Genomic DNA, 22,342 nt, shown 5'->3' with positions numbered 1-22,342 from the left:
ATTGAAAAAATTCAATTTAATAATTTTCTGCTTTTCTGTCTTAGGTTCTCCATGACTTACTCTGCTGAGCGTAGAACATTTGTTTAAATGTCCGTTTAGATGAACACAACAGTCGGCGCCTTGGTTTGCTTACAGACAAGGTGGGGTGGAGGAAAATGTCCGAGAAGCGGTCAGTTCTGGTCCGTTCTACTGGCCACAAAGGTAAGAGACCTCTTACTTTCTTCATGCCAGAAACCCTATCCTACTAAAACACTAAACTTTTCACATTTTTGGTGACCATTCCATAAAACTACTGACTCAAGCAAGCTAATAACAGTCAACTAAGTTACATGTGCAAGTCTTGGGCCATGTGTCCTCAATTCTGTAGAATTTTGGAGTTAGGACAAGAACTTTACACCTGCCTTCTTAAACGTGGCCTATTATTTCTGACTAGGGAACACCTGCTTGCCCAGTTCCAGGGAATACCATTCATATCGCTGTCGATACCAATGACCTCTCCTGCAGATGCACAATGCACAGCCGCCACGGTCATCAGCAACTGCCCTGCGTACCTTTGAAAATCCTATTTTGAATCCTGAATAATGAATTTAACATATTAGATGCCTTATAGCTTAATGACACCTTAAATTTAATAGGACCTTGCCAAGGTTTAAATAAAATATTAATTTAGTAGGGCCTTGCAGTGCATTTAGGCTATAAAATATACAAGGGCAAGAGCTATGGCTCACTTTGGGAGACAGGGTGTTGAGGAAGGAGAATGATTAATTATTTTCTGGCAGGTAGAAAAAGGATAACAGGAGAATATGAAGAAAATATTGGTAATCAAGTGTTTGTGAGTGTAAGAAAATGTACTTCAGCAGGCATTTTTGAAAAGGTTCTTAGCTAATTTAAGTCCCTGTTGGGAGCAGTTTCTTAACTTATTTTTCTTTTGCTGTTTTCTGTCTTTCAACTGGATTGAAGCTTCTTTTATTAAAAACATCCACTCTCATAAGTCACTCTCGCCGGTGGCAAAGCTGACATGGCTATTGAAAATGAGCAAACCCAAACGTATGCCACGCCTCCATGCACTTACATTTACAGCCTTTGCCATTTTAAGAAGAGAAAGTTATCACGTCCGTCTAGGAAGCTACCTCTGAAGTTCAATGTGTCTCTAGGTCGGGTGACCCTCTGGTCCTTGACCGCCGGAGAATCAGATGCAGGGCCTCAGGCCCCACCTATGGCATTGCACACCCGGGGGCCCGAAGCCCAGCAATCAAGATCCTAGCAAGCTTTCTGCGTAATTCAGATCCAGCAAAGTTTGGGAAGTTTCAACCTAGACATTCTGTGGTTTTCAAATGTTTCTTCAGTAATCAAGTTGCAAAAAATAGTGACACAGTACCTTGGCAGAGGAAATTGTAATTTCTTTTCAATTTCAACATATTTCCTATAAAAATGTCTTACTACTTTTCACTTTCACTAGCAATGGTACATTCTCATATCTACTTTTCCCCTCAGGTGTTTTCAGGGAAAGACTTCACCGTCATTAAAAAAAAATGCACATGCAGAAATAAGACGTGGTCAGCCAGAGTTCTCCATGCAGGGGGAAAAAAACTGTAAGAATGACTCTTACTTTACAGTTTAGTCACCACCCATTGGAGCTGTCAGCCTTCCAAGTTCATGCATAAATCTTGGCGTTAGAGATTATTGGCTAACGTGTCAGTGGTGCTCCAGCTCAGGTTCAAAGGGAGCTCGACCTGCAAGCATCCTGCGTGTGCGACTAAAGGTCCCTGACAGGCAAACCTGTTATTTTATCTTTCATGCATCCAGAGATTTTTTTTTAAATCTCAAGTCTGAAAAATATAATTTAAAAAAGTAGCATGTTTACATTTTAATGCCTCTGCATCACTAGAAGAGGGTCTTCAAGTAGGTGATCCTAGGGGGCTTTGGGAAAAGTGAGCCCCCTCGGAGATGGGGGGCGAGCGGGTCAGCTCCGTGCCTGGCGCTCTCCGGGGAGGCCACACACACTCATTGGAGGTTTATAGATGTGTACAAAAAGGAAATACACCTTCATCGTTTACTACATCTGAATCATTGATGTAGTTTTTGTTAAAGGCAAATCAAACAAAGACTTATTGCATCTGTTACAGTTTTTAAAAGAATAATGGCTCAATACACATTTTTTTCCTATGACCTAAAACAAAAGGCCTTCCTTCTTGGATATTTCTCTGTGGATGACTTACCTCCTAGACTTCCATATTTTTCTTTCTTATCCATGTATTTTGACAAAACACACATAAACAAAACAAAAAATCCCAAAGACGAGTCAAGCCAACTGTGTCTCTACCATCTCATTGTTGTCAGTTTACAAAAAAAGTTTATAGTTCAGAGTTTACATACATGCTCACCAGCCCATCTTAACAGTGATTCCCCAGGCTCTCACAGATTTTTTTCTTTTATTTTCACTATTTTGTGTATTTCTGTTCCAGGAAAGCTATGCTTTAGTACATGGATAGAGCAAATATTTATGGAACGCACCAGGAGGCCCATCTCCTGCTATAATCAGCTCCATGAAGAATTATCTAGTGGGGTCTTATTTTCTCTGCTGCAAAAAATATGTTCACTGGAAGCATATTGCTATATTTAACTATAACACACAAGAAAACTTTTTCATGTCCAATCAATGGCAAACATATTTTGCATTAATTTACCTAGTTTACATTGTAAGGTTTCAAATATGCCACAAAGTATGAGCCCACATTCATGATCCCTTAAAATTCTTGAATTTTTAATACAAAATTGATTATTTCAGGTGAAGGTACTATTGAGGTTCCTCTTTTTTTGTATGTTCTACAGAAATATTTGCATTATAGAGCTCTTCTTCACTTAGTAAAATGAAAGTTCTCTATGCAAAATGTAAATTTAATAGTGAAGTTAATGCAAAGAACCAACATAGCTGCAAAGAGAGAAGAGAAGAAGTGAAAAGGTCTGGACACGTGGTTCTCAACCGAAGGCCATGTCTGGTGATACCAGTGTGGTTAGCGAGGACACTCCTGACAACCAGTGAGTAGAGACCAACGATGCTGATTAAAAACCCTACAAAGCACAGGAAATATCCTATAACAAGAATTATCTGGACCAAAATATCACTGTTGAGAAACCCTGGCCTAGAGAAAAATAAATTCCCATTTAGTCAATAAAAGTTGGTCATAGTTTTATCATTTCCACCATGTCCATTTAAGAAACCAAAGCCTTCCATCGTAGGTGAACAGCCCTCAAATATGAATGAAACTTCCTTTTCTTATACTCAAAATGTCCACTTCCACACTAATGCTCAGAAGAGACAGCTAATCATTAAAGACCAGCACCGACTCCCCTTCTCTGAGCTGACATTTTCGCACTGGCATCTTGAGCTGTGTGGCTCATTGCCTTGTGTGAATGTTCAGCCTTGTTAATCACCTTGGCTGATTTTGCTTGGAATAACACTTCATCCTGAAAACAACAAGCAGCCTCTTGACCAGCTATGTGACTACTGCTCCTGACAAGATGTTTATTTACATTTCTTCTCTTTCTAAATTTCCTTTATGCTTTAACACTATCAACTTGATAAAATACTAAACCACAGCCTTGTCTCTAAACAAAACCTATTTTTGATCAATAAATATCTTTCAATGTTCCTTTCAGCAACTCCTGCAGTAACTCTAAAAATGTTTTCACAAGGATGTATGACAACTTTTCTCTTTGCTAGCTGAAGGATGTTTCTAGGCTTTCCTGGCTAAAGATGCCATTCAAGAAGTGGTATAATTGTGCAACATAAACAATGGTAAGTGTTGCTATACACATGCAATTTATCTGGCAGTAGAAAAAGCAGACTGGCAATATTGTACTTCCGTGCATTCTGATGTGGGTTTCACTGAGTCACAGCCTTTGGCATGACCTGTAGGATGTAGGCAGGTGATACCCAGTGGCGTTTCTCTGTTCCTGAAGATCCCAGGAGAGGCAGTTCAACAAGCCTAAGTATCTGTGCAATATTTAGCCATTGATATCTTACTGAGAATACTCGAACTACACACCTACAGATGTTGATATGAGCCATGTATCTCTTTGAATGGGATTAAGGCAAGAAATATCAAGCCTAATTTTTACAGATTAGTCTACAAAAGTCCCAGAAAAGATAACCCTATTCATGTTCAATTGTGTTGAGGTCTCCTGCACTTTTGGCTAAGGGCATGGCATTTTTCCATTAGTCTACATACATTATATCATAGTGCTCTGTATTTTCTATATTATTTAAAGTATGACAGTCATAGAGAAATTCAGAACTTGATGCTTTTAAACTGAATTCGGAGTCCTTGAGACGCAAATCCAGACTAAACATGAAGACCGCCACAGATCATTTAGTCCTCTTTTAAAATGTTATTTCACTTAGATGTGTCCTCATGTTTTGGGGCTGAAATATATGTCCTGAATAAGATGCACATAGCATTTAATTATGGAAACTGAAAGCCACTGAACTATTACTATTTCACTAAATGTTCCTTCTAAACTGAAGAGATGACCGTCTTTTGAATACTTGCATCAAAATATATTTAGACCGAAAAAGTTAGCCACGTTGTGACTTCTTAGCTGTATCTAAGACTTGCATTTGAATCTTGACACAGGGTATCAGGCCTTTGGGAGAGCAGACACCCTACTTATTTACTTTACAGAAACCCTCATTTCTAGTAACAGCACCACACATTTCCATGTGATGTTTCAAACATCAATCTGAGTAAATATTTCTTTTTTGAACAGATATCCTATCAATTCTATCAAACAGTTTAGCAGTACAATTAAAAATTTTAAAGCTTTGTTCTATAAACTTTGGTGTGTGTGTAAAATATCTTTCTTTTTAACATTAAGTCTATTATGTTTTCAAAAGCAAACTGTATTTTTATAGACTACCACCAATCACCTTTGTTAACAGGATCTAACTGTTTAACTCCAGGGGGTCTCCTCCCCACCCCCACTTCTGTCCATTCTCATAAATAAGAAATAAGAATGTTTCTTCTTAATTTTTTTTAAAGCACAATGTTAGTAATGGGAAAAGAACTTCTGAATCTCCAACACAACTTAGGAAATAACTCACTTTCTTTCTGGGCAATCCCTTCTGCTCTGGTTAAAACTACAGGAACTGTGAGTAACATAACTGGAATACAGAAAAGCCAAACGGGAGTTGTACTTGCATACAAAAATAGTATTAATTTAAGTAGATGATTTGAGCTGGTTTACATTATACATATGTAAGCCATATACATATACAGAGGTCAGAGGATGATGCATTAACAAAGTAAGCTTTGCTGTATGAGTAATAACAGGCAATTTCAATATTTTTGCCCACTGAATGATAATTATATTTCACTGCATGTATAGTTAAATGATCATACTATCAAACATGTTTAACTAGTTCCTGGTAAAATACTTTTTTTTTTGTCTAAATAGTGCAAAATTAACATTAGACCAAGGGTACTTATATGCAAGCAGAATAATTTAGAACAGTTTATTTTCCGGCTTCATTTTCTTCACTTCAACAGGAGAGCTGTATCACAAAATTCCTATACTTGCTGTGAGCTCTATGGTTCTGTTAATTCCAGTGAGAGAATGTAAGCCCCCAGAATCGTAGTCGATGTTATGTAAGCTAGACTGGCACCCATATTTCTCATCATTTTATTGGTGATCCTGTTACTATTATAATTCATTCTTCAAAATACTCCATCTACAAGTTTGATTGCCTGACACCCACATGTGCGTGCATGCCCTTTACAACCATTCCCCGGGGGAGGCTTTTCCTGAAAAATCTACAGCCAGAGCAAGTTCAAGAACGAACTAGTGTCAGTTCCAATGAGGAAGGCCTTTGAGATGCAGTGTCTCCTGTTAAAACATATTCTCTGTTTTCTAGGACACCCATCCTGGAAAAACAGTCAGATGCCAAACAACGTGTGTTAAAAAGAAAAAAAAAGTAAAAAGGCAAGAAAATAGGAGTAAGGAAAGTAATGCATGGACTTGCCAAGACAGGGATGGACTCAAATGGGCAGTGTAGGGCGAGGGCATGGGGAAGGGGGAGGTAGGGGTGGCAGGGAAGGAGACAGAGCACGGAGTCCCCACCTCTTGGTGCCCGACTTACTGTCACATCGAAGTGCCTCCTTCCCCAACTCTGTGCTGAAGCAGCCGAATCTTTAAACTGCCTCACTTCCAAGGGCTGATTCAGCTGCCGTCACAGAAATAGAAATCATAGCTTTCAACCCTTCATTTTGTCCCTCTTACCTATAATCCTCTAGTTCCAGTCTGACCACTTGACAAAGTTGTGTGGTTCTTTTTTTTTTTTGGCTTTTTTTTTTTAAATTAGCACAGCTTTGGGGAACCACTTAAATATGCTTTACACACAGAGAAAAGTAGTCAACCCTGGACACTCCTGACTGAGAAAAGAAAAATCCTGCTGGGAACATAAAATGGCACAGAGGGCACGCGGTGATGATTCTCAGTATTGAGATCGTCATGTGTCTTATCAAAAGCCATCATTGACCTGCAGGTCTTTCTTGAAAACCTGCTAAGATCCTTTACAGATTGTACCTAAAGATTTTTTTCAAAGGCTTACTGATCTATTTTCACATGTGTGGTGTTTGCTTAAGTTCTTCAAAGGGCTTCAATGTTTACTTTTATATTTTAAAAGAGTAACGATGAAAGCTGTTATTTGAATACAGTGCCGCATTCTGTGGCTCCAGGATGCTTATTATCACCGCCCTGATGAGATGGTCCAAGCGTCTCCTGGTCCCCAGCCCCTTCCAGCGTGTATTTACGTACCACGTGGAATGGGTTGCCTCAGTGACGTGGCATGTACTCAGTGAAAGGACACTGAACAACATCAATTATAAAAGACATCTGTTAATGAAAGGGAGAAAAGGAAGAGAAAGAGAGACTGGGGAAAAAGAAGGAGAAATGATCTGGAATGGAAAGGACAGGCATCCCAGCTGAGCAGAAGAAACGACGCACCTCAATCACATCCTGATTTGGAGCACAGAGAAGCTCTTCTCCGGAGACGTCGCATGTTTCTTCAAACTTTTGTCATTGAAGATCAAATTCCTTCAGTGTCCTTTATGGACTTGATGGTAATTTTGCTCAGATCCCTGTACAAAACAAAAAGAGATTAATTATGTGAAACTCAGGCTATACTAAGAAAATTAGCTGATTGATTTTTATTCTCTTATAGGAGTGATTTCCAATGCAACAGGCTCCTGGAGATCTGCCAACTTCATATCCAAAAGTTTCCCTTTTCTAAGGCTGTTAATTTGGCCCCCGAAAACATTGCCTGGGATTCTCCCCCCATAAAATAAGTCATGTCAGATAACCAGAGACCCTTGAAGGATAGAACAAAATGGTTTTGGCTAGCTCCACTCTGATGATTAATTATAAGGATTGTTTTCTTTGGATGTATTCCTCATGTGTAAAATATTTAAAAATTTTAAATAATATTACTACACTTGTTAAATAAATGTAGATTTCATTCTCAAACATATTAAATATATTTGCTTTGTTTTCATCATCTAATTTCTCAAAAGAGACTAATCAGTCTATCGAAATAATGCTATGCTATCTTCCTATCATCCTTCCAGCACAGCAACAGCTGAATTTCAAAAGAGAGAATACCAAATGTGATTAAAAATGTGATTTTTCTCCATTTCAGTTAGGTTAAATGAAGACCAGAAAATGTGGATTTTTTTCTCCTTTTTACTATTGAATAGAGGATCCTGGTATTTTGTTAAAAAATACTGTAAGACAGTATTTAGAATTTGTAAGTTTGTTGATCTTTAGGTTGGATATAATGGATTCTCTCTTCAGAAATATGATTCTATTACTTTCATTTTAAAGACTGTCAATGTTTTTCTGAGTATCTTTCCTATAACAATGTTTTCTTCCCAGAAATTCCCTCCCTGTTGCGTGGCGCCTGGGGTGAGTCTGTAGCCCTGGGCTCCGGAAGAGAGAAGACGAGAGTGAGCCTCCCTGCTGGCTGGGAGGCCAAGGGAGGGTGCCGGGCAGCCTCGCACACCTCGCACACCTCGCACACCTTCCCCTGCTCTTCCCAAGTCTTCGGACCAGAAACAGTGGGCGTGGCAGTAAGGGGGGAGGCTTCAAATAACTCGGGTTCTGCCTGGAGTTTCGGGTGCCGCTCTGACTTACTTGGGCTCACTCCGCTATTCTGCACCATCCTCTTAGCAGGAAAATGAGTGACAGGGTACGAACGTTAGTGTAAATAAATATGTCAGATATACTTCGAGAAATTTAAATCATAGAGCATCAGACTTAATGCTGCAGCATGTTGAAACATTCTGAGAAGTGCACAAATACACCAATGAACCAGTTTGTGACATGGTGATTACATAGCTTTTGACTGACTGATTTTACTGAATTCACCAGGGACTTCCTTTTTATTAGTGACCTTGAATATCTCTTCATATTAAATTTTAAAGTTTTAAAACACAACAGAAGTTTTACATCGCCCCTAACCAGGTACATACACATGTTAGTATTTTTTAGTCAATGTTGCCTTTGTAGATTAATCCGCACACAATTTCCTATAATTGGCAAAATTCCTCATATTACAGATAGGGAAACTGGTGCTCCAAGACTCACTAAAATTATAGAGAGGCTGAGTATGTATAAGGAGTTATGCTCCCAAACTCCCAAACAAGTGCTCCACCATACTCCTTTTCAATAGCAAATAGATAAATGTATTGAGCATTTGGACTATTTTTAGTAGCTCAAATTTAGTACAAATTGTATTAATTACTATTCTAAGCATTTTGTTTAAAATGCTATATATTATTTTGATTAGATTGGAAAGGATGGCTAGAATGTATCCTGACATGAATACTGTGTGGGAATAAAGAGTTCCTGTTTTGCACAAACATTTCAACAAACATAGGATTTGCCTATATTCTCATTTTTTTCAGTCATCTTTTGTTAGATTATAAAACAATTTGTTGTTTTCTTTTCTGTCTCTGATATTCCTATTGACTGAAAACATTTAAGAACTGTACAAGCTTGAAGGGGAGTGGTACAGTACAAAACATACCATCAATTTTTTGAAAATTTATTGTAATTTTTAAAAATAAAATATTCACAGTGCACTTTCTTGGTTTATAACCCCTGACACCTACTATTCACTACATCTTAACTTGTTAATGGTCTAACATTTTCCATTGTATATTCTAAGTATTCTCAAATATTGATCCCATCTATTAAGAACAGAACACCATTGAATGGATGGGGATGTACACAGACTTCACTTGATAAAGAAGAAACATAGTGATCTCTTTGCCGTCTGTCTTAGCAATGTTTTTTTGTGGGCCAGTCTCCACAGGCAAGGGTAACAAAAGACAAAATGGGATGAAATCACACTAAAAAGCTTTTACACAGTGAAGGATACCATCAACAAAATGAAAAGGCGACTTGCTGAGTGGGGGAAGACATGTGCGAATCACACATGTGATAAGGGGTTAATATCCAAAACAAAGAGACTCACACAACTCCCTATAAAAAAACCCGATTAAAAAATGGACAGAGAATTTGAATAGACATTTTTCCAAAGAAGACATACAGATGGCCAACAGGCACATGAAAAGATGCTCTACTCCACTAACTACCAGGACAATGCAAATCAAAACCACAGCGAATATCAACTCACACCTTTTAGAAGGGCTATCATCAAAAAGAGAAAGAAATAAGAAGTGTTAAAGAGTATATAGAGAAAAGAGAACCCTCACACTGTTGGCGGGATTGTAAATTGGTGCAGCCTCTATGGAAAACAGTATGGACGCTCCTCAAAAATTTTTAAATAGAAATACCGTATGATCCAGCAACTTCACTTCTGGATACTTATCTGAGGAAAATGACAACATCAATTCGAAGAGATATATGCACCCCTATGTTCATTGTAGTATTATTGACCATAGCCAAGATCTGGAGGTGTCCACTGATAGATGAATGGCTAAAAAAGAAGTGGTACAATATTACAACTGGAGTGCTATTCAACCATAAAAAGGAATGAAACCTTCCCATCTGCCACAACATGGAAGGACCTTCAGGACATGCAGCTCAGTGAAATAAGTCAGCAGAAAAAGACAACCACCATGTGATTCCATTTACATGTGGAATATAACGAACAAATGAACAAACCAAATAAAACTGAAACAGACTTAGATCCAGAGGACAAATTATTGCTGCGAAATGGGGAGAGAGTTGGGGGTAAGATGCGAAATAAGATAAGGTGATTAAGAAGTACTAACTTTCAGGTACAAAATAAGAAAGTCATGGGATGGAATGTATAGCAGAGGGAATTAGCTAATAATGTGTGACGGCTCTGGGTGGCGACAGAGGGTGAACTAGACTTACCACGGGGGTCACGTCATAACGTCTAAAAACATCACATCGCCATGAAGCACACCTGAAGCTAACAGGATATTGTGTGCTAACCACCCTTCGGTAGAAATAAGTAAATAAATAAATAAGGCCTCTCCTTTCCATGTAGAACTGAATTTGCTCTGTGCGGCTTGTGAAATCCAGGAACCACAAACACACATCGAAGTTAAAGATCTAAGAAGGCAGGTGGGAGAAACTCCCTCCCTTGCTATAAAAGACTATTTTAAATTAAAACTTCCTTTTTTCTCTCTCTTTCTCTTCTCTCTCTGTATATTGATTTGTAGTATATTTATGATATTCCTTTAAGATACATTACATATTAATTCCCTACTTCATTTTGTTATTTCTTCTTTTCTCACCTATATCCCTTTTCATCCTGAAAGGCTCTCCTGGCACAAATGAATGTGGGGAGGAAGGACAGCATGACCTTCCATGTAAATGGTCATCTTTCTTTGTTTCCCAGCCTCGCACCTACATGCTGCCCAGCCTGGTGTGGAGGCCACGCTCACAGCCCTGGATGTCAGGAGCCAGAAGCCAAGCACCCTGGGCTCACAAGCTAAAACTTGTATGCCTGGCAAGCCTCAGACACCCAAGGATGGAATCGCTAATAAAGTACTGTGCCTCTTCAGTAATGATATCCTAGGGCTGCTGGGAGGGGTTCTTTTCATAGGAAACATACTCGTAATGATTTAATATTATCTTCCTGAACCCTTTGAGTCAATAGTTGTTTTTTTTTCTTTAACTTTCTCCCTTTATTTTGTAGTCTGGGTGATGTGAGCCAGTGTTCATTCTTTATGCAGCAGTCGTATGTGATCAACCTCTCTCTACTGAGCTCAAGATTCTTTTTCTCTTTTAACCATGCGCTTAAAAAAAATAAAAATTCTTGCCACCGAATGTCTTGTACAGACTGAAAAGACCTTTAGGTTAAACATTTGTTAGGCGTTGATGTGATCAAATACAATTTCAGTCTTGAAATATTCAGCCTTGCTTCTCTAAAATCGCACGTATGTGTCAGCTTTCAATTTTTCTCACTGGTGTTTTACACATGAAATCTATTTTCCCTGAGAAAATGGCATCTTTGTGTCTTTGTCTCCCCGCAAACTGCTTTCAGGCCTGTCCCGACGGGGCTCTGACTGCCGTGGCTCGGGGGAGGGGCCTGCCGACATTGTCAGCTCCTCTCGCATCTGTGATTTCTGGCCACTTGGCAGCATTAGAGGGTCTTAAAAAGGGGGCGAGGAGGGTGGGGCGAGAGCTTGCAGCTGATGGAAGCCCAGCTCCGAGTAACCGCCCCATGTTAATGACCAAAGAGAGCGGAGGGGCTGGAAAACTTTTATTGTGCCTTAATGAAAAAGATTTCTTTTTGGAAATAGCTAATTTACAAAATTGCACATGGTAACATTTTCAGATCTCAGTTTAGAATGCCCCTGTCCATATTATGTTACCAATTTCATTGCTTTTAACTTGGCAATGGCTCATGAAACTATTTTAATTTTCCATCACTGGCTTCTGGTTATTTCTGCCCTTATTTCCTCATAACATAACTGACAGCCCAATTAAACCTCTGCATTTTTAAATCTGGATTTTCCCCCCATAACTATTTTGCTTTCTTCTAAAACTTCCAGATGTCTTGGATCCTTTATGATTTTAATGCAGGCAAGTATATTTGCTCCTAGTTCAAAGACAGAGCTAGATGGACTGACCAGATGTTTCTATATGAAAAGCTTTGTAATACGCCAATAATCAGGGCAGTATTTTTGTTTCTTTATGGATACATTTACATTAGAATATACCTTTTTGTCTTTTGCCACTTACCAGTTGAGTTGATTTTTGAAACGTTTTTGTGGTCTGAGTTCAGAATTCGTACTATGGTCTGTTAACTCAGTGTCCTGGAGGATGAAGAGGGCACCCAATTCTGTTATCTTAGGGTCTCATGAGAGGGATGGAGCCTGCTGTGATTCGTTTCTTGTTATTTCTGTGTGGGGTTTTTGTGTGTGGGGGAGAGATAAGAAGTTGTAAGCTACGGGAGGCAACAATGTATTTTAACTCAGTTTCCGGCTTCGTACAAACATTAAAGGAATCATTAATATCTTGCCTCAAAGTGTCTGGACAAGAGTTAAAAAGAGTCCCTAATATATTTCAAGAAAACCTGTTTCCCATAATTAATAACAGGAAGCCCAGTAAACAGACATTTGCTGACAAATGAAACTGGAGTAGTTGCATAGACACAGAAACATGGGAAATGAAACAATGCGTCATTGTATAGCATCCCAGAGAGCGGCTTCCTCAGATGGACTTACGCAATGCTCACATAAACCTCAAGTAAATGACCGTTAATTTTACATTTGAAGGTAATTTCTGACCATTTAAACACATGCTTGTAGAGTGCAATCAGAGCTCCCACTGGCTACTATTTGAAAGTGATCTTAGATGATTTATATTCTTCACATTTAGGCAGAAAATCATTATTTTCTGGAATATAGGTTTTCCAGACAGTAAGCTTGAGGGAAGACATCTTTTTTTTCTTTTCTGTAACATTGTTATGAGATTTTTTTAACTATCTTTGATGCACACTTCTAGAAATGAGAAGACATGATAGGATAATTTTGGTTTGTGTAATACAGTTTTATTTTTTGGGGGGTGGGTATATATTCGCAAAGTCACAGGCAAGCTAAATGCAATAGTCATTAATTAGATGCAGAGGATCACTAAACAACCTGACCCACTTATCCTTTAATCTCCAGACAAAGCTTCCTGGGATGTCAGTGGCTTTATCTTGCAGTAGCATCCTAGAGTGGGGACTGTCTGATCACAGCTCTGACCTGGAAAGCAGCAAACTGTGATATGTGTCTCCCTGTTTCTTAGGAACATTGAGCTCGATTTGAATTTTGGGGCTTTCACAATTAGCCATTTAATTTGCAGCTAATTTTTAGGTATGAATGATGTGATCCTTTGTACGAGAAAATGTTATTACGTTTTAAAGGTGATTATCTGAGGACACTTAAATGTAAGATAAAAGTTAAGTTCATTTCTGGTTTTGCGGAACGAATAGAAGAAGGGATGATGGTCAAAGTAAGGAAATGTTTTTGCTTTATGATGTAAAACAAAGAAATCTAAACTGTGTCACACAGCTTTCCTGGCAAGCTCCCTGTGGCATCTTGACATTAGAGAAGTCAGGATGGACAGTGTCCTGGGGACCAGGGTCAGAGGTTTTTGCCCGTGTGTCATGTACGTCCACGTAACTGACCAAAAGCTGAAAGCCACAGGCAGCAGTTATAAATTTAAGGCAGAGCGGTTATGCTCAGAGCTGACTATGCCCAATTAAAAATAAAAATAAGTTTTCATATTTTATATGTACATGGATGAAGAAAAGTAAATATGACACACTTTATCTCCAGAATCTTATATTGGTTGTGGAATTTGGAACCCACTGAATTGAATATCTTAAATTTAAAGAAACAATCGAATTGGAAAAATTATCAGAGTGAAACTTTGTTAACTGCAAGTGGAAGTAAGACATTTTCTAAGTTGTAAAATTTTAGGGAGTTTGGAGGTGAGCGAGAAAGGTACAGAACATTTTAGGTGATTAAATTTCAAGTATACTTGTTTGAGTTTTTGTGTAGTATAGATAGGATGGATGATTTTTATCGATCACTAGAAGTATAGCAGTCACTCAGAATATTTTTGTAAGAAAAACATAAGTTAATGAATCCTAAATTACAAAAATCTCATTACAGTTCTCTTTTGTTAGATCCTTATGGAAAGAAAAGCCCAGCAACTTAATACTAGAACTACACCATTTTCAAGTTTATACTGTAGGAAATGCAAAATATTTTTGCAAATATTTTAGGGGAGGATCTTGGAAGCCTTTTAAGTATCAACTATAAACTTTCAATGGTTAAACATAAGTTTATATGGAAACAATGAATATAAAAAGATAATCATTTTCACAGGAGGACTTAATATTATACACTCATGTCATGATATTTAAAGCTGTTCTTGGAATGGTTCATCTCATAGATAATGGGACTTAACATTGTTCAGTACAGTGGTCCTAGAGGACCCCAAGATCTGGTGATGCTTATTTCCCAGGTAAGATAGGTTTAAGAGAATTACCAATGCCTGACAAGAAAAACATTGCCCCTCCTTTGTTGGAGTCCTTTGGAGCACAGTGTACTTAGCCCTGAGATGAAGATGATGGGGAGAACCTGGTGCATTTAAGAGACAGCAATGAGCTCTGCCGCAGCGTCAGTAAATTGTCTTGCTTGTGTGGGAGAATACTAACTACATCTTCAGTCCTTACAAATGAGATGTGGAAGCAAAAAAAAATATGCTGACCTTGGGTCAAAATTTTGATCAAAAAGCTAAAAATATAAAAAGCAGAGTTATAGGTAAGACCTGCGTTAATTTTCTAACCATGATGCCTTCTGCGGTTTGTGTCTGGTATAAGAATTTCATTCTTCTCTTTGCTCCTCATGTAACTGTACGCTTTCTGGTTCCTCTATTAGACTGTTTTCTAGTTCCTATTTGCTTTTTAGGAAGCTGCCTCAGGAGAAACTGAAAAGCCATTTCCTGACTTACACCTTTCCCTCTTTCATTTTTATGTACGTATGAATGTATTTATATATTTAGCCTTTTATAAATTTTCTCTTAAAGGTATTTCAAAGAGATAAAATATATGGATATGAATGAAAGCTGGCAAATTATTTTTTGATTACTTGGTAACGCCTGCCTTCTGACACTTTTCTGTCTGGTACCTAAGAAATTTCCAACGAGCTGGGGAATTTCTGTTTCAGCTATCAGGTATGAGCTTGGCTATTAATGCTGGTGGCTGGAAGCTCAAACCAGCTGGGGTATTGGTATTAGAGAATTTCATAGTTTCAACACCTCCTTCCCTACTTACTCATAAGTTTCATTGTTATCATCAAACAGAACTCTAAAACTATTCCATACTTTCAACACAAGGAAGTTCTTTCAAACTTCGACCAGATTTCTTGGGCTCATTCCTGTCCTGCCTCTCGGTGTGCTGTGGTTAGCACACCTCAGTCCACTTCCTGCCATGGTCATCTTTCTAAACACTGCCACCTGCAACATATGCTGAACCTATGGGTGGAGAACATGTTATTGTGTTAACAATGTGCTAGCAGCAGAAATTAAGATGGAAGAGCAGTTTTCAAATATCCAGACATGGATAAATGATGGTTGGGATGGAACTTACATTGAAGTAACAATTAAAATTTTATTTGTAGTATAAATATGGGTCAGGACTGGACATGTAGATGATCTCCAAATATCAGGAGTGCTCATTCTCCTATAATAAATAACAGAACATGCCTACGGTGTAAGAGGCAGCCTTTTTAAATTATTTGCCTTACAGAAAGAGCAAAACGGTGCACTATTCCTGCCATCCAGTTAATATTCCTTCTTTTTCTTTTCTTACCAGTTACATGTCTTCCTCCTTCAAAGAATATCAATTTTCTATGCTACAGGGGAAATTATGTTTACAATTTTTCATTTTAGAAAATCTGTGGATATTTAAGATTAAAACTAATTTTAGAATATAAACTGCTTTTTTCTAATTTAAATGGAGAATTTGGGTAACATTGCTTAAGAGAATTCCAGACTTTTTAAGACCTTGTCGAATTACAGAAAATCTGAGTATGCATCATGAATTTTGTTGAATTTTACTTACTTCCAGATGAAGGATTTATTGAAACTTTAAAACATGGTATATAACTTCCCCATGAAAGAGAACTGGAGTAATGTGCATGGAACTTTTAGAAACTAATGCTGTTCAATTCTACATTTCTAGTCTGCATGGGATACAATATCCTTAAAGTTTGCAACTTGCTTTTATTGAAGTACAATAAATAGGCATGTCAAACTGAACATGGAGATAGGACTCAAATCAGCTCACCTTGATTCGGTTATTCCTTCATTCCCTAAATAAATATTGATTGCTCATATGAATGGGGTATGTGCCCTTTTATTTGGCTGGCTCCTACTTTCATTGGCTTCCACATTTTACAGGGTGGGAATAGACTCAACAGCTATTTACCTATCTGGGAAAAATTTATTGAATAGGAAAACCACAGATTTTTCTTTTCTTTTTGGTATGCTTTACACTTTCCCTTGTAACTTCTATGGCAGCATACAGTGATCAAGCCAGACTTGCTACACAGAATAAATTATATTTTCAGATAACAAAAATTCATCCTTTAACAATGTTTATTAAGTAGAACCACTCAAGATTTAACTTTCAGCAGAATACACAATTTTAATTATACATAATTCAATATTCTTTTTTTAAAATAATTAGGTCTTACAAAGTCAACATAGTGCAGATTATAAAATTTATTGTCAACACATTATAAAAAGAGAGCTCCATTATTTTTATATTATGTTAATAAATTTCAATCTATAATTTCAAGAAGAATTATTTGTTATAGTCACAAAGCTCTAAGAGAAAATATTTCTAATGGTAATGATTAGTTTCATTAACTTAAATATTTCAGATATTTGTTATTTTGAGAGGCAATGTACTTTTTCGTTAATGGGAATTAGAACATTTTGGACCCTGAAACCTATTAAACTACCAAATAACCATTTGATTATGCTCTTTCATCATATTTAGTGTAGTCACTGAAAATAGAACAGAAGGCTAAATAGAAGATGCACAGGATAATACACTCTAATTTTTACTCTTACATAATCTTTTGAAAACATCTAAAATATGCAGTTAGTGTTTAAACATGCCTGACTTTCAACCAATCCAATTTCCAGAAAGATAGGATTAAGCATCAGTGACTCTAACAGATAAATTATTCTATCCTTATAGTGAATCTACACGCATACATCGTAGCTCCTAAAACAGGAAACGTCACAAGTTCCCCTTAACAACTGTATGGGGACATGAAAGCTTTCCATCAAAAGGGGCCTTAGGCACCACGTAACTGTGGGACTGTCTCCAGCAGATACACAGTGCGGCCATGAACGCTCTTGGTGGGTGTACCTGCTTCAGCAGACGCTGTTCCCTTCTGTGTTGTAATATATCTGTATTCCAGTAAATATGTGTTGAATGAGTAATCCTGGCAAGAAGATAATGCTTCCTCTTTTCTTATACCCCTACACCTCCCACTTATATCTGCAGATTTTCCTCTCATCCATGACTGCCTAGCACTGAGGAATAAAGCAAACAGAAGGATCCGAAAGGAAGATGCCTTATAAGATACGGCAGAACTAGTCTTGGATGGAACAGGAAAAAAGGTTAACATTTCACTTTGGATACTTGGCACAATGCTGTTTTTTCCCTTAGAGAATAAGCAGTTGGTAGGAGTCACCAGATATTTATTATTTGGCCTCTCAAGGCTGATGGCAAGCTTATCCTTAGATCATCTGCCTTACATGATCATTTAGGATTCAGGTCTTCAGAAAGCAGGGGCTGTATCCAACTTTCTGTTATTCTTCCCACCTCTCAGCCAGAATAAGCATTTTAGGGGCCATCAATAGATGCATAGGGCATTTACACTCTATTTGAGTTCCAGGGGAAGGAGATGGGAAAGAGAGAAATCAATGTTTGACTCAAGAGGCTGAGAGTTTATTTGAGTCAGGTGTGTGTCTAGCAATATGCAGAAGAGAATCTGTGGAGAAAAAATGACTTACAAGTATGTGAAGGGGAAGACATTTTAATGTCAGTGTCCGAATTTCCCAATTAAAATATGATCATTCGCATCATGCTTTAGCAGTCTAAATATAATAGCAGCTAAGACTCTCTAAGAATACTTAGATTCTTATTTAAGACCAGGAAGGAAGGATCTGGTTAGAACCCTAATTTCCAAAAATAAAAAAAAAAGTATTATTTAGCACAATACCATCATTACAATGAAATCTGTTAGCTGATTGGTTGATGTTCTAAAGTAAATGCATAGTGAGAAATTTTTCAGAATTAAAAAAACAGGTCATTGGCTAACACTTCACAATCAATCAATATATGAATAGGCAGGACTAGCAATAAACATGCACCTTTACCCTTATAAATAATTTTTCAAATTGTCTCTTTAGGTGTGCTTTTAAAAACATTTAAATTTTAAGCACATATTTGTAAATAAGGCAACATGGAAAATGTCATAAATTAAATGTAAGCATTCCCCATATAGCATATTTATTAAAATTGCTCAAATATGAATAATTGCATTATTTTGGGAGGCCTACAAAATTCAAAGTACTGCTAAAAATCACTACACTAATCTTTTGAAAATAGGATGGTAATGATTTTTTTATGAAGCTAACCATTTAGTCAATATTTCAGAATCTGTCCTAAATGCTAAAAATACTGGACATATGGCCTTTTCTAGGGTATGTGGAAGAAAACTGGGAAACTGTGCAGCTGGTGGGAAGCACAGTAGGTTTGGAGCTCCAGGTTCTGGCTCGACAGAAAGCATGTGACCCGCGCCTCTCTGAGAACTGTGGTCGGTCCTAACAGATGAACTCCCTGGAGAGTAGGTGGTCATGATAAATACGGTATCATGGAGTCCCCTTAGGAAAGAGGCTTTCCTTTCTTCTGTAACTGATAGAATCTTCTTAGTAAAAGTTTTGAAGAATAATTTGACCTTGGTTCTAACCTGAATTATATCCAGACTGCGGCCACTGCTCACCACTGCGCCCTAATGTGAGCCGTTACATCTCCCGCCTGGGATCCTGCCACGCTGTCCTAACTGGTCTCCAGGCTTCCTTGCTCATCACCAGGCCCCTGGTCTGCCCTGCTGTTCACACAGGAGCCACAGCGGCTGTTTTAAAGCTCAAGCCAAATCACAGTGAGTCTGCTCTCCAACAGGTTCCCACCTCTCTTGGTATAAGATCCCAAGTCTTAACCATGCTGCTTGTTCATTTGTTCAGACCATAATGGTCTCCTTACCCTTCCCCAGGCACACTCCTGACTTCTTGCCTCAGGGCATTTGCACTTGCTGAAAGCTCATCTTTGCATATTCATAACCCATCCAACTGGGCCCTTTCATTCAAGGCTGCTCAGTTAGTGCTTTATCCCAGAGACCCTCCCCCATAACCTCACACAGTTTCATGCCCCTCTTTGTCACTTTACTGATTTTATGTATGTGTTTACTATGTGCAAGGAATGTGTTTGCTGATGTCTCTTCAGCAACTAGAAGAATGCCGGACTTAAAATATAGGTGCTCGATAAATACTCATAGAATAAAATAACGAATGAACGTATGACCATCAGTCTCAAAGGGACATAAGCCATCAAACCTCCCAGGGGCACATCTACTTCTTGAATTACATGGTCACCACTCTCCTAATCTTACAACGATGCTTCTGTTTTATGCGATTCATGTGTTTCTCCAGGTTTATTCTTTGACAAGCTCTTTATCTGTACTTTGAAGTGATTAATCCTTAGAACATAGTCCCATTAAAATCTCCAAAAGCAATCAACATTGGCAATTTGTTAAAGTCATGGGAACCAAAGGAAATGCACTTTATGGAATAAACCCAAACGCTCCCCTCCAGTTTCCTCAACTTCTAAGGCTCTTACATTCAGCTTATACAGAAAATTGAGACTGTTCCATGTTTACAATATAAACCCAGACAATTCAGTACTTTTCAAATCGCTAGTGATCTCAGTCCTAGAACCAGTTCTTGCATGTCCGCAAGGTTTTTTTTTCTAAGTCAATATTTCAATATTTCAACAAATACTCAATGTTTCAGTGAATATTCACTGTGCACCTACTCTATTAAAAGCACTCTGCTGAATGATGGGGCCCTGCCTTTAGGGACTGGTCTTCTAAGGATGAGAAGATAGCCACAAAAGGAACAAATTGGTGCCACCTGGAAGGGAGGGAGCTGGGAAGTCATAGGAGTTTAAGAAGAGGTTAAGTTTAGCAGAGATGGATAGGAGAGGAGTATTGGTAGAGAAAGTGGCATTTCAGATGGGCTACTTTTGGACATTCAGAGAAGAATAGGGAGAATCATTTCAAAAGGAGGAAATAACATCAGCAAACCCGGAGGGTGTATGGCAAAGGTTCCCACACCAGTTCCACAGGTTTACATGATAATGGGGACTCTGGGCTATTACTGCTTATGCACTTAAGTTCTCTGTATAAGAGAATAATAGTTCTAATAGATGGCCGGGCCTAAATGTAAATGCATTTGTCTGTACACTTGAAAATGAGCATTAAAAAAACCTACACATTTCTATTATTTTCCCTACTTTTACTATTTAAAATAAAAAAATTCTCAGTGGTCATGAGATTAGAAAATTCAATAGGTAGCAATTGCATGCTATTACAGGCAATGCATTCATATTTATCTTTGAGCTCTTGAAGAAAAAAGGAAAATTACATACATTTTTAAACCATTCTTTATAGTTGACGTAAATAAAAAATGTGCCACATACATTAGGTTAGACTTTAAATGAGTTAACCTTATCAGATCTTTGCTTACACAGCAATATCAGATCAATGCTTACATACACACGTTTAGATGTTTCTCATGTTTCGTATTCCCAGTGCATATAAACATGGAGACCTTGCTAAGAAACCTGATGGTAAAACTGTTCTTCTGTGTTTGAATTTCTAGTAGGAATAGAAAAAAATTTATCTCCCATGTGCAATTCACAACTTCACTGTAACTTTCTCTATCCATTGCATGAAATACATGGCAGAAGAAGGGAATGCTACCCTCAGTGAGAATGTCAGCATTGTGCACTTTCTACATCTGAAAGCATCTTTCACTTTACTTGCATTTTCAAATGAGAAATGTTAACATTCCTGTGCAAAGTGGATTTTGAGCCGGGCAGAGCTGTCACACCTGGTGGCTGGCCGTGCTAGCCCCTCAGGGACCCAGCCCTGCTCCGGGATTAACAGCCTAGGGTCCTTCCTGGTGGGGACTGGCTTGGCTTTTGCATCCCAGTAACAAAATTATATCCAGCCTGAAATGCCACTGACTTAAACATGTGTTCCAAATGTGTAAATGAGGACAAAGACGGAGGGGAAAACAAATGGCTGTGAGTTTGTAGCGTTTTGTTTAGAGAGGAAACAGCGTGGGAAAAATACAAGTTATGTGTCATGCTGGGATCATTATTTAATTTTTGGCAATTGCCATGCTACCTCATCTGAACTGAGGCCTGAGTTAACCTTCTAAAAGCCAGATCTGATCCTGTTGTACGTTGGTTTAAAATCCTCAAATGACTGTTTGCCTGATATGCAGCAAGTGCTTGAAGGTTGTGTACCTGAACCACGTGTTCACAAATGAGCAAAATGGGATTCCCAGAATAACGTGCTACACATGTAGACAAGGAGTAAATGCTTCCGTGAACCCACGATGGTCTGTGGGAGTTGGGGAGCAGGCTACCTTCTGACTTGGACTGCAGCTCTCCCCTGAGCGTCCAGCCTGCCGGATCGCCCTGCAGATTTGGGGCTTGCCAGCATCCTCAACAGCACAAGCAGTTGCTTACAATAAATCTCTCTCTTTCTACCTCTCTGCGCAAGTACACACCCATGTGCACGCACAGCCTATTGCTTTTGTTTCAGGGAGAGCCCTATTCCGGAAGGTCGGATGTCTTAACGATGGCTCTCCAAATACAGACCAGCCCCCTCAGGCATGCTTCGCCGTTTGACTTCGTGGCAGATTCTGTCACAGACTCCCCTCTTAGAATTGTTTTAGTGGAAATCTGCAGGATGTGTTGGCTTCACTTTTGCGCTAGAATTATTCCCCCACACAGGACTGACTATCTCAGCAGCCACTGCTACATCCCTAGAATTGCCATGCTGATAGGCGGCGACTTTGAAGGTTATTTCCGCTCTATGCCACAGCCACCCTGCAGTTAGCTGGCCCAGAAGGCAAAAGGTCGGTATCAGTGGAAAGGCCCATAGCAGAAGACGATGGGGGAGGCACACGAGAG

General features: G+C 38.5%; 1 long non-coding RNA gene across 1 annotated transcript in view; it reads right to left on the bottom strand.

Moving 5' to 3' along the window:
* Window positions 1-22,342, bottom strand: part of LOC130684990 (uncharacterized) — a 68,960-nt gene that overhangs the window by 28,060 nt on the left and 18,558 nt on the right. Inside the window, exon 2 of the long non-coding RNA XR_008999469.1 lies at window positions 7,006-7,139. This is a non-coding gene — a long non-coding RNA (uncharacterized LOC130684990). The remainder of the gene's footprint in view (window positions 1-7,005; window positions 7,140-22,342) is intronic.

Source organism: Manis pentadactyla, chromosome 9 (genome assembly GCF_030020395.1).
Source record: "Manis pentadactyla isolate mManPen7 chromosome 9, mManPen7.hap1, whole genome shotgun sequence".
In the NCBI taxonomy this organism is placed as follows: Eukaryota; Metazoa; Chordata; class Mammalia; order Pholidota; family Manidae; genus Manis; species Manis pentadactyla.
The sequence above is the reverse complement of the archived record's forward strand: the minus strand, read 5'-3'. Positions and strand labels throughout refer to the sequence as shown.